The sequence below is a fragment of the Antechinus flavipes genome, chromosome 6 (assembly GCF_016432865.1).
Source record: "Antechinus flavipes isolate AdamAnt ecotype Samford, QLD, Australia chromosome 6, AdamAnt_v2, whole genome shotgun sequence".
Taxonomy (NCBI): Eukaryota; Metazoa; Chordata; class Mammalia; order Dasyuromorphia; family Dasyuridae; genus Antechinus; species Antechinus flavipes.
Genome location: NC_067403.1, coordinates 212,363,024 through 212,388,639, shown reverse-complemented (window position 1 = coordinate 212,388,639; position 25,616 = coordinate 212,363,024). Strand labels below are relative to the sequence as shown.

The 25,616-nt window shown below is 34.9% G+C and overlaps 1 long non-coding RNA gene across 1 annotated transcript in view; it reads left to right on the top strand.

The window, feature by feature from the left end:
- Positions 1-23,545, top strand: part of LOC127540342 (uncharacterized) — a 28,450-nt gene extending 4,905 nt beyond the window's left edge. Inside the window, exons 2-3 of the long non-coding RNA XR_007948122.1 lie at positions 22,883-23,084; positions 23,163-23,545. This is a non-coding gene — a long non-coding RNA (uncharacterized LOC127540342). The remainder of the gene's footprint in view (positions 1-22,882; positions 23,085-23,162) is intronic.
- The last annotated feature ends 2,071 nt before the right edge of the window (positions 23,546-25,616 follow it).

Below are 25,616 nucleotides of genomic sequence, written 5' to 3'. Positions count from 1 at the left end.
AACTTTAAAAAAATTATTATTATTTTGATAATTGTATTTCAATGTGTTTGTTTGGGGCCTGGAGTCAGGAAAACCCGAGTTCAAATCCAATCTCAGACACTTACTAATTGTGTGATCTTGGACAAGTCATTTAACTCTTGTCCACTTAAGTTTCCTCATCTGTAAATGAGCTGGAGAAGGAAATGGCCAATCAGTCCAGTATCTTCACCAAGAAAATTCCCAAATGGGGTCACAAAGAGCTAAAAAACGACAGAAAAATGACTGAGCAACAACAATGGAATCAGGATGATGGGGAGGTTGAGTCACTGGGGCTGGGGGGTGGGCTCTGTGGCAAACCTAGGACTCCTCGATGCAGGAAGGAGAGCAGGACCAGGGAGAGGAGGACAGATGCTGCAGATGTAGCCTGCTGGCTGGCCCTTGGGCTTTTTTGAGTAGGGTTTCATTCCCCAAAGCAAATAACAATAACAACTAGGGTTTTTATGGGCTTCAAGGTTTGCAAAGTTTATTTCTTTCCTTTATATCATTTCCTTTTATGTCATTTTATTTTTTTATTTTTGTTTTTATCAGTTTGTATCATCTTCTTTAATACTAATTGCAACTCCTTGGGGTAACTGTTATCATTCTCCTCATTTTAAAGATGAGGAAATTGTGAGTTAGGTTCAGAGATTTGCCTCTAATTCACATTTGAGGGAGGATTTGAACTCAGCTCTATTCTGACTAATATCTGCCTTCTATCCATTATGCCATTTAACTGCCTCTGTTATTCCAAAGTAATGGAAACAATTATTAAGCATCTAGTGGGGTCATTTGGTATTGTACACTTGTGATACCTAGCCCTGATCTTTTTTTTTTTTTTTTTGCTGAGGCAATTGGGGTTAAGTGACTTGCCCAGGATCACACAGCTAGGAAGTGTTAAGTGTCTGAGGCCAGATTTGAACTCAGGTCCTCCTGACTTCAGGGCTGGTGCTCTATCCATTGTACCACCTAGCTGCCCCCCCCCAAGCTCCTGATCTTAAAAGCAAAAAATGTAGTAGTAGATGAATAAACCATATACACAGTTATAATGCAAATTAGAAAATTATTAAGTGTATTTATTGTTGAATCACTTCTTGGGATTTTCTTGGCAAAAATACTGGAGTGGTTTGCTATGTCCTTCTCCAGCTCATTTTACAGATGAGGAAACTGAGACAAAAAAGATTAAGTGACTTGGCCAGGGTCACATAGCTAGTAAGTATCTGAGGTTAGATTTTAACTCAGGTCCTCCTGACTCCAAGCTTAGCTCTCTATCCTAGTTGTCCTAGAAAACAGATAGCCTGTGAGAGATTTATTTTCATTTTCATTTTTAAATTTATTTTTTTATTATAAATTAAAACAAAAGAAAAACAGAAAAGGAATATAAAACAAAAGAGAATGTTGTCATGTGCCCAGCAGATCATCAGGGAGGATTCAAAATATATAACAATGAATTACCAGATCACGAAAGTATATATTAACAAAACAAAGTATATTCACGAATATCCATTTTTTCTTTATTTCCTTGTAAACTGATTTTTTGTTCTCTGCTGCACACCTTATTTACTTAATTTCACCCCCTCTTTTATTCCCCCCAAGCCAACTATAGTTAAGAAAAGATATATTTATGTATACATATATAGATATATAGATATATACAGACACACACATCTTTCCTATCCCTGCTCACTCTTTGCTTTAATTATGCTCTATAATTTGCTTTGCTATTACTTAACCTCTCCCAACCCTTGTCTTTTTTTCTCATCCTTTACTTCCCCAACCATTCCCAATGTGAGTAGGTTTTCAGAACTATGACCCCTCCTCTCTCTAATGTTTCTGTGTCTATTCTTCCTCTGTACCTCATTTGTATGATATGATTACTATTTTTACCTTAACTCTGTCAATTTTTCTTTGGAGCTACCCTATTGTTGATTTTAATCTTAAACATATAGTATACATTTCCCATGTTAAAAAAATAACTTGTCCATGTTGATTTCCTTGAAATTAATCTTTGATATTGGCTCCTATGTATTAAATTTTCTGTTAACTTCTGGTTTGGTTGACAGAAAGTCCTGAAAATCTGCAAGTTTGTTGAATTTTTCTCATTTAAACTTTTAGATAATTTTGTTGGATATGATGTTTTTGGCCACAGGCCTAGTTCTTTTGATTGTCTGTAGATATGATTCCAGGACCTGCAGTATTTTATTATAGATGCTAATGAGTACTGTACAATTCTAACTATAGCTCCAGTGTATTTAAATCATTTTTTTCTTGTTTCTTGCAGATTTTTTTCTTTGATCTGGGGGTTTCAAAATTTGGCAATAATATTCCTCTGTGTTTTCCACAAAGGATCTTTTTGAGGTGGTGATTGAGAGATTTTTTTTCTCTTTCTACTTTCCCTTCATGTTCTATCACTCCAGGACAATTTTCTTGGATTATTTCCTGCATTATTATGTCCAGATTCTCTTTTTTGGTCATAACTTTCAGGCCACCCAATTATTCTTATATTTTCTCTTCTTGATCTATTTTCCAGATTTGTTGTTTTTCTTATAAAATGTTTCACATTCTATTCTATTTTGTCATTCTTTATAATATGTTTTGTTATTTCTTGGTCTCTTACTTCACTGGCTTCCCCTTGTCCAATTCTAATTTTCAAATAATTATTTTCATCTTTGAGACTCTGTACTTCCTTGTCTAGTTGGTTAACATTTTCCCCATAATCTTATTTTTCTTGTGTTTTTTTTTTTTTTTTTTTTAGTTTTTCCTTGGTGTCTCTCATTTAGTTTTTAAATTCTTTTTTTGAGTTCTATAAATTCTCTCTGGTCAGGGAGCCATTTCACATTTGTGACAGAAGAACCTTTTTTTTTTTAATTTCAGTGTCCTTCTCTGATGATGAACCCCGGTCTTACCTGTTCTTATAGAATGTTTCAGTGGTGGGGTTCTTTCTTCTTTGCTGGCTCATTTTTGTTTTTTAAATAAGTGATAGTAGTGTAAGCATGTCTAATCATAAGGTAAGGGAATGGTACCTCTGGCTTCACCTCAGCTTCCCCTCCTAAGCACAAGAGCTCCACTCTCCTGCAAGTGCCATCAGCCAGTAGTAACCCTACCCCACTGCACTCTGCACTCACCAGGTTCTGATTCCTTCTCAGGGCCATGTCCTTCAATACAACTGGGCCAGCCTTCCCAATCAGCTGAAGTTCCCTCAGACTGACTCCACAAAGGTCCAGAAGATGAAAGTCTCTATGGTTCCTGCAGAGGCTCCAGCCAATCACAGCTAGCCCAAGGAGTCCCACCTGGTGTCTCAGAGCTAGCCTGCAGGTGTTTGCATCTCACACAAGTTAATGTCCCACCTGGAGTTTTTCTTCAGATTGTCTTGGATTGTACCTGGAGGACTCCTGTTCTGCCCCAAATCTTGATTTTTCACCAGTTTATGTTTACCTTGAGATACAATTTTGTTTTATTTGTGGAGGAAATCTGGAGACTTGTAATTTATCAACCTTCTCCACTGTCTTCCCAGAATCCTTCCTATTTCAAGATTTTTTAAAGTTCAAAGACTAGGTGAGGATAATATTGCTTGCTATCGCCAGATATATGAAAAATAAAGAGAGCCACTGTCCAAGCATCTCTTGATAGTGTCATTAAAAAGTTGCCCAACCACCAGTGAGAAAAGCTAGGTGCAATGGCTAGTGAAGACAACATATTGTGCACTGACGAGAATTTTACTGTACAATAGTGTATGCACTTCACATCATTAACTTTACCTTTCATTTCATAACTCTGTTTTTAATCACAGTACAGTATTTTATATGTCTGCATTTTAGTGTATTTTATGACTTGCATAAAGGTATTATTTTGTGTATTCCTTTTTTTTACATAGGCTAAGTAAAGTGGGTGAGTAGGGACAAGTAAATATTATATAAAAATTGCTTTACGTAGAGGTTTGTCGAACAATCCACTTATGTAGAGTGAGAACTGTCTATATTTGTTCATTGATTGATTCATTTATTGCTGCTTCTCAGGAAAAAAAATTGCACATTGGCAAGATTCCTTTGACATCTGGGTAAAGGATGAATTGGAGAATGGAAAGACTATTGGGAGAGAGAGATCATTGAGGGGGTCAATACAATAGCCCAGGGCACGAGGTGATGATGGATGAGGGAAAGGTGCAAGAGACATTGGGAAGGGTGAATCTATAGAATTTGGCAGCAGACTGGAGTTGAGGAGGGAGACAGACAAAAGGGTCATAAAAGCTTCAGCTTAACTTGCAGTCCATTTTTATATTCTAAATCAATTAAAACCCATGTTTTTCAACTTGCCCCACTATTCTTTTTCATCCTCTGCCAAATTATTTAAAAAAAAAATCTTGAAGAAATGTAGCTCTTATGATGAGACATAAATATATAAAGAATACTAAGTGGAGCTCCCACTACTGTTACTGCTAGTAGGGCTGTTGCAAAAAATCTTAAAATTGTGAGAAAATTTGCAGGTCCAGAAATGGAAAATGGGAAGAAGTCATGAAAAGCAGGATTATTTTAAAGAGATGAACATGAAACAGCTTCCAGGCAGGACAAATTGCCTCAGTGATCTTTGCTCCCCATCAGTCCACAAATGTTGCTTTTCTCTAAAAGTATCTATTGCTTTATACGATAATCAATTCTGATGGATGTGGCACTTCTCAATAATGAGATTCAGGCCAATTCCAATGATCTTGTGATGAAGAGAGCCATCTGCACCCAAAGAGAGGGCTGTGGGAACTGAGTGTAGATCACAACATAGCATTTTCCCTCTTTTTTATTGTTTGCTTGCATTTTGTTTTCTTTCTCATTTTTTTCCTTTTGATCTGATTTTTCTTGTGCAGCAAGATAATTGTATAAATATATTGGATTTAACATACATTTTACCATGTTTAACATATTTTGGATTACTTGCTAAATAGGGCAGAGGGTGAGGAGAAGAGGGAGAAATCAGAACATAAGGTTTTGCGAGGGTTAATATTGATAAATTATCCATGAATATCTTTTCAAAATTAAAAAAAGCTTTAATAAAAATATTAAAGTAAAATTTACAAAAAAAGTATCTATTGCTGCCATATTTCATGTCAGTCTTTCAACTTTATCTCATGACCTTCTTTTGTTGGCTGAGTGACCATAGGTTGGTCACGAGACCTCCACAAGCCTCAGTTTGCTCTTTTATAAAAAGGGGGGTGTTGACCTTGATGGACTCTGAGATGACTTCCAGTTCTAGATAATATTTATAAAGCAGGTGCAGAGTCAAGCTGGCCGAGTAGCTGATAGAAGGTCGGAGGCTCCCTTCCCCTGCCTCCAAAGAGAGCTAGCAAATGCATCATACTGACTCCTCATTGAAATATCCAAGAAAAAAATTACAGTGAGTCATTTTTTCAGGCCAGGTCAATACAAGGAGACAGACAGAAAAGTATGTAGATGCTGGGGATGGGATTGGTCCAGAAAGATATATAAAAGCAAAAAATTTACATGATAATTTTGTTGTATATTTGAAGGGAACAACATTTGCACTGTAGTGCATTGTAGTGCATTGTAGATTTGCACTTTCATGTGCAGTCATCTCTTATACAATGCTATGGAAATGCTAGTTTTATTCCATAAATTAAAAATAAAACTTAATAATTAAAAAAGGAAATAGTTAGGTATAGATACTTCCCTTGGATCCTTAGACCTGGTGTAGAGCATGGGATGCAGAGGTCTTGATGCTCTGATTAAGGGGGTGCTTTGGAGCAGGATCAAGAGTATAGAATGCAAAAAGAGATGATTTTGATGTTATTTGACTGTAAATAGAGGTATTGCTTACAGTAGCACTGGTACTTTGAACATGGCTGTCCCTTGTTCATCTTTCTTGACATCTTTCCTGGAGTAAATACGGGCCTTTCCTGGATGGCAGAGTAGTGACTGGCAGGATCTTCACTGGGCACAGGCCAAGCCATATACAACTTTTTTCTCTTGTTCTCCTTTCTGATTCATCCCCTCTCTTCCCTTCCCCTTAACCATATGCTTAATTTAGAGCTGGGCATCTACATGATCTGGTGACCAAGTAAGCTTCTCTGGGCTGGGAGAGGTAGTCTAGTTCCATCCTATTTCCAGGAATGCTTGTATATTTGCATCTTTAAAGTTAATTTTTAAGGATATATTCTTATTTTATAAAAGACATTATTTTGAAGGATTTGTATGTTTGCTACCAACCTAGAAATTTTTTTTTTGGTAGTTTACAAAAGGCAAATTTAATAAGATTATTAAAATCTATTTTTAAGTTATTACAAAGATGTAGCATTTTAACACATAAACATATAATAGCCAAAATAAGCATTTCTCATTGACATAAATGAAATTATTTTTAATTTCTTAAGCATCACATTAACCTTTCTTGGGTATCACTGCTTCATCTATAAGACAAAGAAACTGGATGAGATGACGTCCATGTCGTAAAAATATTTTTATTTTTATTTGTGAAAATTGTTTATTGCTCAAAATGTACTAACAAGAATAACCATGTAACAAAAATATGTATTATATCTAAATCTTATGATTTAGAGTAATAGGAATTTTTCTGAATGTCCAGATACTTGCCTATTCTTATTAATATTCCTTTCTCCTTTTTTCTCTTTTCTTTAGCAACAATGATTGTTTATTCCATGAGATTTGATTCTTCAGATATTCTTTTGCCCATTATCAAATATATCTTTGGTTAAAGATAGCATTGCCCTCTAAAAGATTTGAGGGTAGAATAAAGGCATAGAGATTTAAAGAGAGATTTGGGCTTAGCAGGAGGGGAGATAAGCTATATGGCTAGGGACTCTATGAGAGTAGTGAGTAATTTGGGACTGGCATGAGGTCACTTACAGAATGGGAAGAAGAGCACAGACAAGAAAATAGGACAATGCTAAAAACAGATGCCTTTAGTTCTGAAGACTTAGAATTCAAGCTAGTAATAGAAATGCTGCAAGTCTGCAGTCCCATGAGTTATTGTTGTTATTATAGGTTGTCTTTCATTCTCTCTCTTTTTCATTAAAACTTTTTATTTTCTTTTTTTTAAATTAAAGCTTTTTATTTTCAAATTATATGCATGGATAATTTTTCAACACTGATCCTTGCAAAACCTTGTGCTATAATTTTTTTCTCTCTCTTCTCCTCCCCCTCCCCTAAACAACAAGTGATCTAAAATATGCTAAACATGTGCAATTCTTCTATACATATTTCTACAATTATCATGCTACACTAGAAAAATCAGATCAAAAACGCAAAAAGTGAGAAAGGAAAAAAAAGCAAGGAAACAACAAAGAGTGAGAATGCGCTATTGTGGTCCACCCTCAATTCCCACAGCCCTCTCTCTGAGTGCAGATGGCTCTCTTCATCACAAGATCATTGGAAATGGCTTGAATCATCTCTTTGTTGGAAAGAGCCACATCCATCAGAATTGATTATTGTATAATCTTCTTGTTGCCATGTATGATGATCTCCTGCTTCTGCTCATTTCAATCAGCATTGGTTCATGTAAGTCTCTCCAGGCCTCTCTGAAATCATCCTGCTGGTCATTTCTTACAGAACAATAATATTCAATAACATTCATATACTATAACTTAGTCATTCCCCAACTGATGGGCATCCGCTCAGTTTTCAGTTTCTAGCCACTAAAAAAAGGACTGTCACAAACATTTTTGCACATGTGGGTCCCTTTAAGATCTCTTTGGGACATAAATCCAGTAGAAACACTGCTGGGTAAAGGGTATGCACAGTTTATGCCCTTTAGCCTATTAGTATTAGTGTCCCAGTTTTCCCACATCCCTTCCAACATTTGTCATTATATTTTCCTGTCATTTTAGCCAATCTGACAGGTGTGTAGTGATATCTCAGAGTTGTCTTAATTTGCATTTCTTTGATTAATAGTGATTTAGAGCACCTTTACATATGACTAGAAATGGGATTTAAATTTCTTCATCTGAAAATTGCCTGTTCATATCCTTTGACCATTTATCAACTGGAGAATGGCTGAATTCTTATAAATTTGAGTAAATTCTCTATATAGTTTAGAAATGAGGCCTTTTTGAGAACCCTTGAATGTAAAATTTTCCCCCTAGTTTATTGCTTCCCATCTAATCTTGTCTGCATTAGTTTGTACAAAAACTTTTTAACTTAATATAATCAAAATTATCTATTTTGTGATCAAAAATGATCTCTAGTTCTTTTTTGGTCACAAATTCCTTCCTTCTCCACAGATCTATCCTTTATTCTTCTAATTTGTTTATAATATCACTCATCATGTCTAATTCATGAACCTATTTCAACCTTATCTTGGTATATGGTGTGAGGTGTGGGTTAATGCCTAGTTTCTACCATACTAATTTCCAATTTTCCACCAGTTTTTGTCAAATAATGAGTTCTTATCCTAAAAGCTAGGTCTTTAGGTTTGTCAAATACTAGATTACTATTGTAATTAACTGTTTTGTCCTATGAACCTAACCTAGTCTAATGATCAACACTTTTATTTCTTAACCAGTACCAATTTTTTTTTTTTTTTGATAATCACTGCTTTATAATCTAGTTCTAGGTCTGGCACAGCTGGGTCACCTTCATTTGCATTTTTCATTGATTCTCTTGAAATTCTTGACCTTTTGTTCTTCCAGATGAATTTTGTTATTATTTCTTCTACTTCTGTGAAGTAATTTATTAGGAGTTTGATTGGTATGACATTGAATAAGTAGATTAATTTAAGTAGTATTGTCTTTTTTATTATATTTGCTTGGCCTATACATGAGCACTTGATGATTTCCCAAGAGATTAGATTTGACTTTATTTGTGTGGAAAGTGTTTTGTAATTGTGTTCATATAGTCCCTAACTTTGTCTTGGCAGATAGACTCCCAAATATTTTATATTATCTACAGTTATTTTAAAAGGAATTTCTCTTTGTATCTCTTGCTGCTGGACTTTGTTGGTAATGTATAAAATGCTGATGATTTATGTGGATTTATTTTGTATCCTGGAACTCTGCTAAAATTGTGAATTGTTTCTAGTAGTTTTTTAGTTGATTCTCTAGGATTCTCTAAATATACCATCATATCATCTGCAAAGAATGAAAATTTGGTTTCCTCATTACCTAATCTAATTCCTTTAATCTCTTTTTCTTCTCTTATTGTGAAAGCTAACATTTCCAAATACAATATTGAATAGTAATGGTAATAGTGGGCAACTTTATTTCACCCCTGACCTCATTGGGAATCGTTCTAGTTTATCCCTATTATATCTGATACTTGCTGATGGCTTTCTATAGATGCTATTGATCATTTTAAGGAAAACTCCATTTTGTTTTTAACAAAATGTTAAAAACATTTTAAACATTTTAAATGTGTTTTAAAGTGCAAAACCATATTATCATTCTTTGCAGATGATAAGATGGTATACATAGAAAATCCTAGAGAATCAACTAAAAACTGCTAGAAACAAGCCAATGGGTTTTGGATTTTGTCAGATGCTTTTTCTGAATCTTTTGAGATAATCATATGATTTTTTTTAGTTTGATTATTGATATAGTCAATTATGCTGATAGTTTTCCTGATATTGAACCAATCTTGCATTCCTAGTGTAAATTCTACTTGGTCATGGTGTATTATCCTGGGGATAACTTGCTATAATCATTTTGCTAATATTTTATTTAAGATTTTTGCATTGATATTCATTAGGGAAATTGGCCTATAATTTTCTTTCTTTGTTTTGACCCCCCAGTTTAGGTATTAACACCATGTCTGTATCATAAAAAGAATTTGATAGGATTTCTTCTTTTCCTATTTTTCCAAATAGTTTGCATAATATTGGAATTAATTATTCTTTAAATGTTTGGTATAATTCACATGTAAATCCATCTGGCCCTGGAGATTTTTTTCTTAGGGAGTTGATTAATAACTTGTTTAATTTTTTTTCTAAAATGGGACTATTTAAACAATTTGTTTCTCTTCTGTTAATTTGGGAAAACCATATTTTTGTAAATATTCATCCGTTTCACTTAGATGATCATATTTATTGGCATACAGTTGGACAAAATAGCTCCTAATTATTGCTCCAATTCTTCATTGGTGGAAAGTTCACCCTTTCATTTTTGATACTAACAATTTGATTTTCTTCTTTCCTTTTTCTGATCAAATTAACTAAAGGTTTATCTATTTTGTTTTTTTTTTTTTTCATAAAACCAGCTCTTAGTTTTGTTTATTAGTTCAGTGGTTTTTTTTTTTTTTACTTTCAATTTTGTTACGCTCCCCTTTAGATATGATAATCATCATATCTAACTTTTTAAAAATTCTATTTACCTCCTTAACTTCTTGTTTATTTTGTGATTTGATTTATCTAGTTCTGAAAGAGCAAGATTGAGATTCCCCCACTAGTATAGTTTTGCTGTCTATTTCTTCTTGCAGCTCCCTTAACTTCTCCTCTAGGAATCTGGATGCTCTACCACTTGGTGCATATATGTTTAGTATTGATATTACTCCTATCTATGGTACTCTTTAACAAGATATAGTTTCCTTTTTATTGCTTTAAATTAGATCTATTTTTGCTTTTGCCTGATCTGAGATCATGATTGCTACCCCTGCTTTTTTTACTTCATTTGAAGCAAAATAGATTCTGTTCCAGTCTTTTACCTTTACTCTGTATGTATAACTCTGCTTTAAATATGTTTCTTGTGAACAATATATTATAGGATTCTGGCTTTTATTCCAATCTGCTATTCACTTCCATTTTATTGGAGAGTTCATCCTATTCACATTCACAGTTAAAATGACCAATTCTATATTTCCCAGTATCTTATTTTCCCCAAGTTATACTTTTCTCTTTCCCCCTTTCCCTCCTCCTCAGTATTTCAATTCTGAACACCACCTCCCTCAAACAGCTCTCCCCCTTTTTTATACCTTTCCCTCACTTTCTTTCCCTTTTTCCCTCCCACTTCTCTATAGGGTGAGACAAGTTTTTCTATGAAGCCAAATATGTCTGATATTTTCTCTTTGAGTCAAATCTGATGAGGGCAAGATTCACACAATGTTCATCCTCTTCTGTTGTTTTCCTCAGTTATAAAAGGTCTTCTTTTCTTCTTCATGAGTTGCAACTTAATTCATTTTACCTTCATTTTCCTTTTCTTCCAGTACAATCCATTTTCCACCTCTAGTTTTTTTTTATATATCATCACAATAAAATCAAATTTTACTTGTACCCTCTAGCTATAGACATAATAGAGATAGAGTACTCAAGAGCTCTTTACTTTTTACCTTTTTATGCTGAGTTCTGTATTTGGAGGTAAAATTTTCTATTCAACTCTGGTCTTTTTATAAGAAATAAATGAAATTCCCCTGTATCATTGAATGTTCATTTTCTTCCCTGAACAATAATGCTCGTTTTTGCTGGAATCATTTTGCTTCTTGGCTGCAATCCAAGTTCCTTTCCCTTTTGGAATATCAGATTCCAGGCCCTTCTATCCTTGAAGGTGGAAGCTGCTAGGTCCTGAGTAATTCTCATTGTGGTTCCTCAATATTTAAATTGTTTCTTTCTGGCTGCTTGCAATATTTTCTTCTTGATTTGATAATTCTGAAATTTAGCTATGATATTCCTTGGAATTTTCATTTTGGGATTTCTTTCAGAAGGTGATCAGTTAATAATGGCTATTTTACCCTCTAGTTCTAGGACATCAGCACAGTTTTCCTTGATTTCCTGAAAGATGATATCTAAACTCTTTTTCATCATGGTTTTCAGGAAGTCCAATAATCCTTAGGTTGTCTCTCCAAGATCTATTTTTCAGGTCAGATATTTTTCCAATGAGATAGTTTACATCATCATCATCATCATCATCATCTTCTTCTTCTTCTTCTTTTTGGTTTTGTTTGATTGATTCTTGATGTCTCTTTGAGACATCACATTCATTTTCATTTGTTCAATTCCAATTTTTAGTGAATTATTTTTAGTTACCTTTTTAAGTTCCTTTTGTATTTGGTCATTTGAATTTTTTTTCTTTTGGTCATTTGAATTTTTAAATGAGTTGTTTTGTTCAATGAATTTTTTTCCATTTCACAAATTCTGTTTTTCAAGGGGTTGTTTTCTTTTTCCATTTTGTCAAATTTATTTTCTAAGGAGCTATATGCTTTTTCCATTTCACTTGCACCACACAGCTAGTAAGTATTAAGTTTCTGAGGTCACATTTGAACTCGGATCTTCCTGACTTCAGAGCTGCTACTCTATCCACTGTGCCATCTAGCTGTCCCACTATTTGCAACTTTAAAAAATGATACTATTGATATTTTTTTGAACAGCATTGTTACTTTCCTGTACTGTTCTCCACCTTCCTTCTACCCCAATCCTTCCTTGTAACAAAACAAAACAAGCAAATGAAACCCATTAACCATCTCACAATATATGCATCTTTATATATCTGAAGTCCACTATTTCTGAGAGCAAGGAATTATCAGGCCTCTGATGTCCACTAATTCAATTTCTCTTTGAGTTGCTTCCCTTTATATTATTGTACTCATTACATGTCCTGTTCTTCCCAAGGTTCTCTGAATTTCTCAAATTTATTGTTTCTTATTTTACATAAATATTACATTACATTTCCATGCCACAATCTGTTCAGCCATCCTTCAGTTGATGGGCATGAACTTAGTTTTTTGCTTTGTTTTGTTGCTGCTACAAAAGTGCCACTGTGAATATTACTTTATCATAAATATGGAGCTGAAAGAGACCTCCCTTCATTTTTACAGGTAAGGAAATGGAATCTCAGAGAGGTGAATAAGGTATTCAAGATCACATAAGCAGTGAATGTCAGAGGTGACATTTTATTACAGATTCTCTGACAGCAAAGTCAAGGCTATTTTTACTATAAGGGGACTTTTCTGAGTCTTTGCCCTCTTTGTGAAATATGTGGGATTTCATGGGAATCACTAAGTCAAATTATCCAAACAGTTTATCCTTAGTCTCACATAATTCTAAATTGTGGAATTAAGAATTGTTAGATTAATTCTCAGCTCTACTAAAACAGTATCAGTGTGCCATTTTGTCCTATAGTTCTACCAAACATTGCTTATTTCTATCATTTATCATCTTTCTCAATCTTAGTTTAGAGTTCATAAAATACTTTCACATATACCATGTCATTTGATTCTCACAAAATTTGGTACTCACAACAACCTCATGAAATAGGCAAGATAAATCTCTCCATTTTGTAGATGAGGAAATAGAAACTCAAAGGGGCTAAAATCACACATTTAGTGGGTAGTAAAGAAAGGATGTGAAATTTGGTCTTTTAATTCCAAATGCAGTGTTCTTTCCATTATGCCATACTATGAGAAAATATGTTTCAAGTACCAAATGACTGACTTGCAACACGGGCATAACTCAGAGAAATTCCAAGTTCAGTTCCAGACCACTGCAATAAAGTGTCATATGAATTTTTTGATTTTCCAATGCATAGAAAAGTTATATTTACACTATACTATTGTCTATTTAGTGTGCAACAGTATAATGCTTAAAAAAACCAATGCACATGACTTAATAAAAAGGTACTTTTAGGATAAAAAGATGCTAATTGTAATCTGAGCATCAGAGAATCATAATCCTTTTGGTGGTGGAGGATCTTGCCTTGATGTTGAGGCTGTTGATTGATCAGGGTAGTGGTAGCTATGACAATAATATTATTATATTATTATTAAAATTAATTAAAATATTAAATTATGACAACAATAAAGAATGCTCCTCCATTAATACTTCCTTTCACAAAAGATTTCTCTGTAGTATATGATGTTCTTTGATGTAATTTTATCCATTAGGTTGGAATTCTTTCAGAATTGGTGTTAGTCTTTTCAAACCCTGCCACTATTTATCAACTAAAATTATGTAATATTTTTCAATATTGTTGTGTCTCATGGAAGAGGGAGATCCAAAGAGAGGGAGAGAGATGGGGAATGGCTAGTCAGTGGAGCAGTCAGAATATATATTGCATTTATCAGTTAAGTTTTCAATGGAAAGAATTATATTAATATATGGATATGGATATAGATACAATTCATGGCTTCACAAAACAATTTTGATACTCACTGCAAAGATCACTAATCATAGATCATCATAGTAGATGTAAAAATAATGAAAAAGTTTGAAATATTGAGAGAATGATCAAAATGTGACACAGAGACATGATGTGAACACATGCTGTTAGAAAAGTTGTACCTATAGATTTGCTTGACACAGGGTTGCTGCAGACCTTCAGTTTGTAAAATAAACAAACAACCCTTCCCTCTTCACAATTTTTATAAAGTACAATAAAATGAAATATGCCTGTATATTTTGCCCATTCATAAGATGAGGGCAGACTTGACTTATTATCTCTTCCTAGCAGAAAGCCCTAAATGTCCCATCCTTTCATGCAATTAAAACAAGTTTATCAATTTCTTTTGTATTTACAGTATTTGTATAACAACAAAAATGTAGTTCAACAAAAGCCATTTATAGCAGGGCTTCTTAAAATCTTTCTACTTGAGATTCCTTTTCACTCAAAAAAATTTTGATGTCACTCTGAGTATATGGATATATAAATTAAACATTTACTGATAATAAATGATAATTTTTCCACCTCCACATTCAGTTACCAGACCCCACATGGATTCGCAAATCACAGTCTAAGAAACTGGGGTCTATTTTATCTCATAATGTCTATATTCTGGCCCTGTGAAACCTCTGGGCCTCTCTGCCTAGAGGAAGGAGGTGTGTTTCATTAATTTTTCTCCAAGAGCAAGGCTGGTTATTACAGTCACTCAGTCTTTGGCTTCCTCTTAGCTTTATTTTAATTGATATTCTTGTTGTCATTGTGGATATTGTTTTTTCTGGTTTTGTTCAATTCTCTCATCATCAGTCATTCACAGTTTTCCATGTTTTTCTGAATCCATCATCATCATTGCTAATTGTACAATCATGCTTCATTATATCCACATGCTATGATTTGTTCGGTCATTCCTTATTTGATGGGTGCTCACTTTATTCCTTGAGCCTTACTACCACAAAATGTGCTGCTATATTTTGTTGTCACTTGGACATTTCATTTTGTCTTTGACCTTTTTGTGGGCACATGTTGCTTTTATATAAAGATTTCTAAAAAGGGAATTAGTCTTTCAGGGTGAGCAAAATCTAGCAAAAAATAGGTAGATGTAGAGAAAAGCAATTTCTAGATAAGAAAGAGTATTGAATTTGGAGACAGAGGATCTGGGTTTGCATTTTGCTTCTGCCTTTTACTATCCACTTACTTTGGACAAATAACTTTAATCTTCTGAGTCTCTATTTACTTATCTAGAAAATGAGGGGGTTGGAGTAGATTATATCTGAGGTCACTTCTTCACAGAGGTCTACAATCCTATGAATCTACCTTGTTCAGTCACTTAAATTAATGAACAGTCTCCAGGCCTGGGAACAGCCAACTGGTTTCCTTTTTCCATCTCTTTATTCAGGAATTTCAGACTTGCCACTTCACTTCTTGGGTCTAAGTTTCCTCATCTGTAGACTGAGGAGGTTGGCTTAAACGGCCCCTGGGATTCCTTCTAGTTCTATAGCTGAAATGCTTGGAGGGCAAGATCCTTTGTTTCCTGTTTTTGCTCAAAGCCCTTTCTAGGAGGGTTAGTTTTCCCTGGCACGATTTAGGACTTGAATTAAATGAGATCAAAAAGTGAAGTTTTCATGAGTAGAGGTTTTATAGCTGATATTGGGGTCATTTCAAGATTTTATGACTTTGGGTGAGTAAATTCCTCTCTTTGAACTTCAGTTTTCTCTCCTCTAAAGCAAGGAATAGAAAATATTCAAAGGCCCTTTTAGCTCAAACAATTGTGTTGGATGGAATATAATTATAGATACCATCAGAAATCCCTTTCAATACTGGAATAGAAAAATGGAAAAACCACTGAAGAGTGGAGATTAAACTGTTTTGGAGCAGAGGATCCTAGAAATTGTTTCAGAGTTAGAAAGAATGGTAGATATCGGGGATCCAACACTGTCTTTCAGGAGATTATAAGTCACACACAGAGCACAGATTCAAGTTTAATACTTCTGACTTAAAATCTAACTCTATTGCATCATTATTGGATCTCGGGTTTGATTATTTTCTCTCCTTAAAGTATGATTTCTCCTTTGTTTTTGAATCTGGAATCCCGCAGTATTTGAATCTGGAAGGGACTTAGAGGTACTTTAGTCAAATATCTTCAAATGACATGTTAGGGAACTGAATTACTGGGAAGGGAGATGACTTATCTATAGTCACACAACTGGCAAATTATAGATACAGAATCAGAGACTCTAAGAATTTGAAGGGATCTCATTCTATCTACACCTGCCAAAGATTCTCTCCTGCAACATAATTAGCTTGTTTTGTTGTAGTGCAGTTGTGTTCTACTCTTTGTGACCCTATTTGGGCTTTTCTGGGCAAAGATACTAGAGTGGTTTGCCATTTCTTTCTCCAGATCATTTTACAGGTAAGGAAACTGAGGCAAGGGGTAAGTGACTTGCCCAGGGTCACACAGCCACTAAGTGTTTGAGGTTGGATTTAAACTCAAGAAGATGAGTCTTCCTGATTTCAAGCCCAGTGCTCTATCCATGGGCTGCCAAGCTGTCCACACAAAAATTTTGCTTGAAGTCTCTAGTGACAGGAAACTCATTTCTTCCCAAGGCATTCTACTTTGGGATAATGCTACTTGTTATCAAGTATTTCTAATTTTTTTCCCCAATAATACTTTATTTTTCCAAATATATACAAAGATAGTTTTCAGTATTCACCATTACAAAATCCTGTGTTCTAAATTTTTCCCTTCCCTCCCCCAAACAACAAGCAATACAATATAGGTGAAACATGTGCAAGAAAAATAAGATCAAAAGGGAAAAAGCATGAGAAAGAAAATAAACAAACACAACAACGACAAAAGGTGATAATACTATTCTTTGACCCATGCTCATTCTTCATAGTTCTCTCTCTGGATATGGATGACACTTTCCATTACAAGTTTATTGGAATTATCTTGGATCAGTGATTTGCTGAGAAAAGTCAAGTCTATCAGTTGATCATCACATAATCTTGTACTGTGTACAATGTTCTCTTGGTTCTGCTCATTTCACTCAGCCTCAATTCATGTAATCTTTCCAGGTTTTTCTTGAAATCAGCCTGCCCATCATTTATTATCAATAATATTCTATTACATTTATATACTATAACTTATTCAGCTATTTCCCAACTGATGGACATCCACTGAGGTTCCAGTTCCTTTTAGCAAGTATTTCTTAATGTGATATTGAACTGCTTCTTTGCAATGTCTACCCATGACTCTGTCTCTAGTGGCTAAGACCCTAACAAGTATGATCCCTCTTTCACATGACAGTCCTTCAAATACTTGAAGGTAGCAATCATGCACCCGTTCAATCTTTTCTTTTCCAGGTTAAACATTGCCAACTGCTCTTCATATGGTATGAATGTGAAATACTGAGCTATTTTAGAAATGAATAACCTTTAGATGTTCTCTGGCTTATAAATATTCTTCCTGAAATATTTTGCCCAACTGAACACAATACTACAGTTGTGCCCTGAGTAGGGCACAGTACAATAGGAATCTTATATCCCAAATAATGGAATTCAGGTCTTCTGATTTTAAATTCAGTAGCAGATGGTTACTGAAAGTGTATCAAGTTAAAACCCAGACCAGATATGTGATAACTGTATGAAGCTAAATTTTGTAAGCTTTTTTGTCAATAACCCAGCCTGAGAATTTTGAGGATTGGAAGAATGGGTACAGAACTGGAACAAGGTAGTTCACTCAGTAGTATATTAACCTGAATATTAGAAATTAGAAATACTAGAAAATTAGAAAGTAGGTATGACCTTATACCTCTCAGGTTCCTTCCAACTGAGATCCTATGAAGTTATGATACTTCTCTTAATTCCCATGATAAATAAAGATGGAGTTGGAATGTGAACATTAAAAAGGGAAGGAAATAAATGTCCTTTTTAAAAGCAATAATTCATTGATGCTATTTGAAGACTTGAAAGGACCCATTGAGGCTGCTTTAGAATAAGGATTATTTCCAGTGGAAACCACTTGTGAAAAATGTGTACCCTCACTCCAGACAACTGTCTCTAGAAGGTTGGAAGGATAAAAGGATTTTGCATGTAAGGAAAACAAAGTGTATTTTTGACAGACAGGTAAATGTCCCTTTGTGAAGGCAGTAATAACACGTTTGTTGGCAAGAAAAGACATCTCTAACTTATTTTTGATACAGATCCAATTGCTTTTGCCAATAACCATTCCATTACAGTATGAAATGGAGCAGCCCTAAAGATAATTGTTAAAATGTGCAGGAGGTGAGCCCCCTCCTCCAATGCTGACAGGACTGAACGCTCTTTTGGAAAGTGTTGTTCACAAGAACAGCTTGTAAAATGGTTCACAACCAGTCTCATTCCTCCTCCGCCTCCCTCAGATACTGAAATCCAAATGTAATTGGCCATTTATCATGTGGAAAAGAGTACAAAGAGTCCTGTTTTTTCATCATCTCAATTTCCTCTCCTACCCTCAACAAAGGGCACATATTATGATATCACAAATTCATAGAATAATAGATATTCGTGATGGAAAAAAGTTCATTGGGGTCACAAGCTAGTCTGATGGCCTAGGCAACAGAAACAATTATTTTCTTGCATATGACTTTTCTGTATGGTTACATCTTGAAGCTAGAGAGGAAATAGATTATGAAAACATAAAGTGCTTTACTATTTATTTATTTTTGGAGGGATGAAGTTTTTATACTCTACTTACATATTTCCTTCTTTCTTTCTACATTTCTCCCTCTAACCTAGTGTTTTGCGATTCTCATAGGTTCCTATTCATTTAGCAATATTTACTGAATACTTTTACTCAAGTACAATTCTTTGTGATCCCATTTTGAGTTTTCTTGGCTAAGATACTGGAGTGGTTGGCTATTTCCTTCTCCAGCTCATTTTACAGATGAGGCAAACAGGGTTAAGTGCCTGAAGTCAGATTTGAACTCATGAAGAAGAATCTTCCTGATTTCAGACCTGACATTCTATCCACTGTACCATCCAGCTACCTTCTAGCTGGTAAAGAAAGCTAAGAACAATGGGAATCCAAGTTGTAAAGAGGTAAATTCAAACTTGATGTCAGCAAAGACATCTTTAAATTGAGAGTAAAGTAGCCCTGTTGGGTATGTTATAGTTGGGGGTTAATTTTGTGTATTTCCTCAGTATTTTGCATTTCCTCAGTGATGGTCTGTCTCAAATTCTGTGATTCTTGTGGGGGCAGGGAGAAGAGTATATTTCTCCTTCTTCTCACTTTTGTGGCAGAAGTATATGGAAGTATACTTCTCTCTCTCTCTCTCTCTCTCTTCTCTCTCTCTCTCTCTTTCTCTCTTTCTTTCTCTCTCTCTCTCATCTAATCTTTGTGTCCTTCTGAAAATCTATTTTCATGATAGAAGTCCTGTGAAGAAATATTTGTAGTATATACCTAAATAACTAGAGAAGGGAAATAAATCTTCCTTCTCTTGATCTCTAACCTCCCTTTTATATTACCAACCCCAGCTGGCTTCCTTCAGTCTTACACAGCTTTATTTAAAATGACTTTAGGGAGACTAAAGTTATCAAACTATGCTTGGTAGCTGTTCTAGGTCTTGGCTAAACTTGTGCCATAAGTGCTCCTGGAGAAGACAGAGTGGGTCTGAGGTTGGGATCAAGTCAGAATAATAGCATAGATCTCATGATATGGAAGTCATAAATTGACCAGCTTTGCAAATGAGATTTATTTCTTTCATATTATTAAGCATTTGAAAAACCATGAAGAGTGGTTGAATTTCCAAAATTCCTGTGTTCATTTAATTGAAGATGTTCAACTAGACAATTAAAAGTGACAAAGCTGCTGGTTCTTTGTGTACTTAACGGTATATACTATATCAATATTTGGGTACTCCCAGACTGGTTCTGTTCCTCACAAGGGAATGTTTTTTTTAATCAGACTCATTCACTGAGTAAAATCAATTTGATGCTTAGCCAAGTAAAGTAGGAATCATTAAACCCAGTTGGTGAGCCTAGGGTTTTAGTTTACTTCTGCCAAGCAGACATTAGCAATAGGTTCCAAAACACAGAATTGATTACTAGATCACTCTATGGTCTAAGAAGAAAAGGCTCTGGGATGGGGGTGGCTATTTTTGGACTTTAACCCTTCTTCAAGGTCATATCTCAGTGATGTCTCAACTGATTCCTGCTTCCTGTTGGAAATGACCTTTTTCTTTCCCCATCTTGTATTGAACTCTGTACCCCTTATTTTGTGCCACCTCACTCTGTCTCTTTGGGAAGCAGCCCTAATTCTGTGTCATGATTGCTAGTATAATAATTTCTAGCACTTATATAGCACTTGAAAGTTGACAAAATGCTTTACAAATATGATCTCATTTTATCCTTGTGATCACCCTGGGTACTATTATTATTTGTTTTACAAAACCAAGGCAGACAACTTAAGTGACTTGCTTAGGGTCATATTACACGTCCGAGTTGAAATTTGAAGTCAGGTTTTCCTTGACCCCAGATCCAATGCTTTTGACCATCTATACTACTACATACACCACCTAGCGACTCAACTTAGGGTAAGAAGGTCTTGGTTCATGTTCTGCCTTTGACACATATTAGTTATGGGATCCTAGGCTGCTCCCTGTCCTAAACACTTTAGAAATGTTATCACACTCTCAATCCCAGTCTCCTCATCTCTACAACTGGAATACTAATAGCACCTACCTCACTGGGTTGTAGTGAGGATCAAATGAAAGGATACATGAAAAGTACTTCACAAATCTCAGATTGCTGTGTAAATGTGAACTCCTATTTTTCATCTATCCTAGTCTTTCTTCTAATTATTGCAATAAATTTTGTGTAAATTTTATTGCATAAAATTGCATACATGAGTTTATATCCTATCTTTTTATGTCCTTACCACCCCTACCATTTTCTCAGAATGTAAACTTCATGAAGATAGAGACCATGTCAACTATTCTTGTATCTTTCTCAATATTAAGTATAAGGATCTACATTAAAAACTTGATAAATGTTGTTGAATGAATGAAGAATAAGCTTATTAATGGAAACTTATTACTTCAGAATTGGGATGAAATTGAGCTTCACTTACAGAGGGACAGTTCCAATCCTCAGACCATCTAGCCTCATATTTAATATTCCCATTACATCAATCAAGTTATAGTCATCTTTCAAATAACAGAAATCACTTTCCTCTACTTGGTTTCTTGTTCATTTGTATTCTATGTCCGTTTTATTGATGCCTTTTGTCTTTTCAACACTGCAATTTCAGTAACCTCTTCAGACTGAATCCTCTCTCTTTTTTTAAAAAAGACATTTTTATTGATATTTTTGGTTTTTATATCACCTTTACTTCCAACTATATCCTTCTCCCTTCCCTGCCCAGAAAGCCATGTCGTAACAAAGGATAAAAAAAGGAAAAGAAAAAAGCAATTCAGCAGAACTAACCAAACCATCAACCAACTCTGACAATATACATAATGTTCTGTACCTATAGTCCTCTTATGCAAAGAAAGGATGGGAAGGGTTATTCTTCATCTTTTCCCTGAGATCCAACATGGTCTTGTAATTACAGAATTTAGCCTTTTTTTGAGGGGGGCTTTATTCTTTCATTCACTTTGTACTGATAGCATATATTGTTTCCCAAGTTCTGTTGTTTTAATTTCAATCTATTTTTGCCTTTTTTTGCATTCCAAGGGCCTGGTACATTGCCTGGTACAGAGTGAGCACGTACAAGTCTCATGCTTGTCTCAATGAATCATGTTCATTGTTTCTTATAAAGCTGTGATATGCCCTTACATTCATGGATCATGATTTCTTTAGCCATGCTCCAGTCTGTGGGCAACTATGGTCCTTTGTCATGAAACCATTCCAAGACAATGGAGCATCTTATCTTGGGAGAGGTCATAGAGTTGTAGATCATTAGAGTCAAAAGAAACCTTAGTAACCATCTCATCTGAATCCCTGATTATAGATTTGAAATGACCGAGGTCTTCAGAAATGAAATTACTGTGACCTGAGGTCACAGTTAGCTCATGGCAAAGGTTTGGGTGATATTAATGTGATATATATAGTGAATATATAGTGAATTAGTGATATATATATATTATACATATATAATATATAAAATCTGTAACTCTCAATATTTTATTTTTTTGCTAAGGCAATTGTTCAGGGTCACACAGCCAGGAAGTGTTAAGTGTCTGAGATTAGATTTGAACTCAGGTCCTCCTGACTTCAGGGCCAGTGCTCTATCCACTGCACCATCTAGCTGCCCCATGCCCTCAATATTCTGATCTCCTTTCAGACACTGAGATGGAGATATCAGTATTGGACCCTTGTTATCCCTCCAAAAGAGGTCATGGAAGACAAAACCCCTCCCTCATTTATACATTTGCTTTAGGGAAAAAAAACCAAAACCCCTGAACTTCAGATATCAAGGACATCTGTAAGTCTGATATCTGAACATATTTTCTTAAAATCCTTTGTTTGTGAATGTGGCTGCTTCTGGTTTGTTACAGAGCAATCAGTGAATGCCAAAGCTTTCCAGGACCCAGTCTGGTGATTAAGAAATCCATCATTAGTATGTAAATCTGAGAGCTGTGGGCAAATTGAATATTAATTACTTGCTTCATAAGCTGATGCTGCTCAACAGTATGAAAATAGTTCAGGATAATTAGGATTTAACAACCTTCAAAAATAAAGAAAATAAATATGGGATTATTGATGAGTGACTTTGTTTTTATTTCATTACAGTGTAATAAGTGGTCCCAGGATGGGGTTCATTTGCCCAGATCAAGAAGAAAGGAGGGTCCCTGAATTGACTACATGTGTCAAGGTGACAAGAAGCAACACTACAGAACTTTGTGGTGTTTCGGCAGATCTCAGCAAGGCTTACAATGGGAGAAGCCAAGGTTTTGTATTATGCAACTTTCACTGCATGCTCACCCATTTTAAAGTGAGTGAATTGATTCACAGAGTGTTTAGGTTGCTTTATTCTGTGCTCACTCTGACCCACTTCTCTGCTCTTTTTCAGTGATTTCTTCAGCTCCCATGGGTTCAGCTATCATCTCTATGAAGATAATTCTTAGCTTTATATATCCAGCCCTGCTCTCTCTTTTGAGCCGTAGTCCTCCATCATCAATTACTTACTGGATATTTTTTTTAAAACAAAGTATTTTTTATCTATATAAACAAGTACTTTAAAAAAAGTCAATAGTATTTTATTTTTCCAAATAGATATATAGTTTTCAACATTCATTTTTATAAGACTTTGTTTTCCAAATTTTTCTCCTTCCCTTCCTTCCCTTCACCAAGACAGCAAACAATCTGATATACATTAAATATGTACAATTCTTTTAAACATATTTGTGTATTTGTCATATTGTGCAAGAAAAATCATATCAAAAGGGAAAAAAACCATGAGAAAGAAACAAACAAATAAACAAAAAGGTGAAAATACTACATTTTAATCCACATTCAGTCTCCACAGTTCTTTCTCTAGATGAAGATGGCATTTTTCATCCCCAGTCTATAGTGATTGCTGTGAATCTCCACATTGTTGAGCCAAGTCCATGATAGCTGATTATCATACAATCTTCTTGTTGTTCTCTACACTGTTCTCTTGATTCTGCTGACTTTGCTCAGCATCAGTTCATGTACGTCTTTCCAGGTTTTTCTGAAATCAGCCTGTTCATCATGTCTTACATCCATTATATTCATATAATATACTTTATTCAGCTATTCTTCAACTGATGGGCATCCCCTCAATTTCCTACTGACCATTTTGAACCAGATGTTCTGTAGGCATTATAAGCCCAGCATGCCAAAATAAAACTCATCATTTTTACTCTGAAATCAGTCATTTTGAGGATAGTGGAAAAATACAGGATTTGGAGTTAGAAGACCTGGGCTCAAATCTCACCTCTCCTATTTACTCCCCTTGTGACCCTGAGGAAGTTAGTGAATCTCTAAGTTTCTTCATCTATTAAGTGAGGATTCAGTGACCTTTGTGTGGTTATAAACTTATGATAAGTCTTAATCTTTCTTACATAGTCTTTTCTGTGCTCCTAATCACCTGCCAGTTCAGGCATATGGGAAATATAAATTCATAGTCCATCAGTCCTTGTTCTAGCAGACAAGGCACACTCAAGATCATTGTTGGTTGGGATAGTGATATATTAAAGCTAAATTAAATCCCAGTTTAGTTTCCCTCTCATTATTCCTCAAGGAGTATGAGCAATGTGTCCTTGGAGCTGCAGAAGGGGAGAAACATTGCCTGCATATTTCCTTCTGTTTAAAGAATCGGACTGGTAATTCTTCTTATCAATCAGTTGTCAATCAATCAGTCAGTCAGTCAGCCATAGCCATTAGAGCAGTATCCAGGAACATCCACAAATCATTCAGGCTTATGCACTCAAGAAAAGAAAAGACTGCAGGAAGATGAAAGGAAAAGTTTTGTGAGATCTTCACTTTTGATAAATTATTTAAAAAGGAATCTTATCTAAAGGTATCTCTTTAATTACTTGTTTAAAAAGGGAAAAGTTGAAAAATACTTTACATGGATTATTTATGGAGAGGATGACCACAAAAAATGAAGAAATGATCAGAGATGCAGAATTATGGAGAAAAATGAAACCAGTATAAAAGAAAAAAAAAGAAGAAAGAAGAGGAGAGGGAGAAGAGAGGTCATAGTCAACATTCTCGACAAATGCTCATCGAGCCTTTGCTTAAATGTGAATGGAATGGGAGGCTGTATAAAGCAGTGAGCCCCTTGTCACGGAACACCCAGATTTATGACAGTGGGTTCATTTTTTTATAAAGCACCCTGATCCATTATTGAATAGCTCCAACTGTTAGGGAGTTCTTCCTTATTTTTAGTGGATATCAGCTTTGCTGGATCTTATCCCCACCTGATTCTTGTTCTGCCCTTTGGGACTAATAAGAAGGTTCAATCAATCGAGAAACATTCTTTTTTTTTTTTTTTTTTCTTGCTACACATGTAATAGGGAGATATATAATTATTTTTTATGTTAATGTATATGTTAAATGCAATATACAAAAATAAATGCAGTATTCATATTTATACAGTTATCTTGCTGTATAGGAAAAAATGGATTTAGAAATAAGGTAAAAATAACCTGAGAAGGAAAACAAAAATGCAAGCGGACAATAATAGAAGGAATTGAAATGCTATTTTGCCGTCCACACTCATAAGAAACACTTATTAAGTGCTTACTATATGCTAAAAATAGTGATAGACATTGGAGAATTGAAGATAAAAAGATCTTAAGGAGTTTACATTCTACTAAGTTTTTTGACCATAGCATCCCCTCAGATATAGTAAGACTGACTGTTATTTCTAGATTTCTTACTTCTGCTCCCAGAATAAAGTTCACTGCTGGATCTTTCTCCCATATCTTAGATCCCTACTCCTCTCTTGGTTTGGCGTCCTTTTTGAATACTCTCCAGTTTACCCCCGCAAAAAATA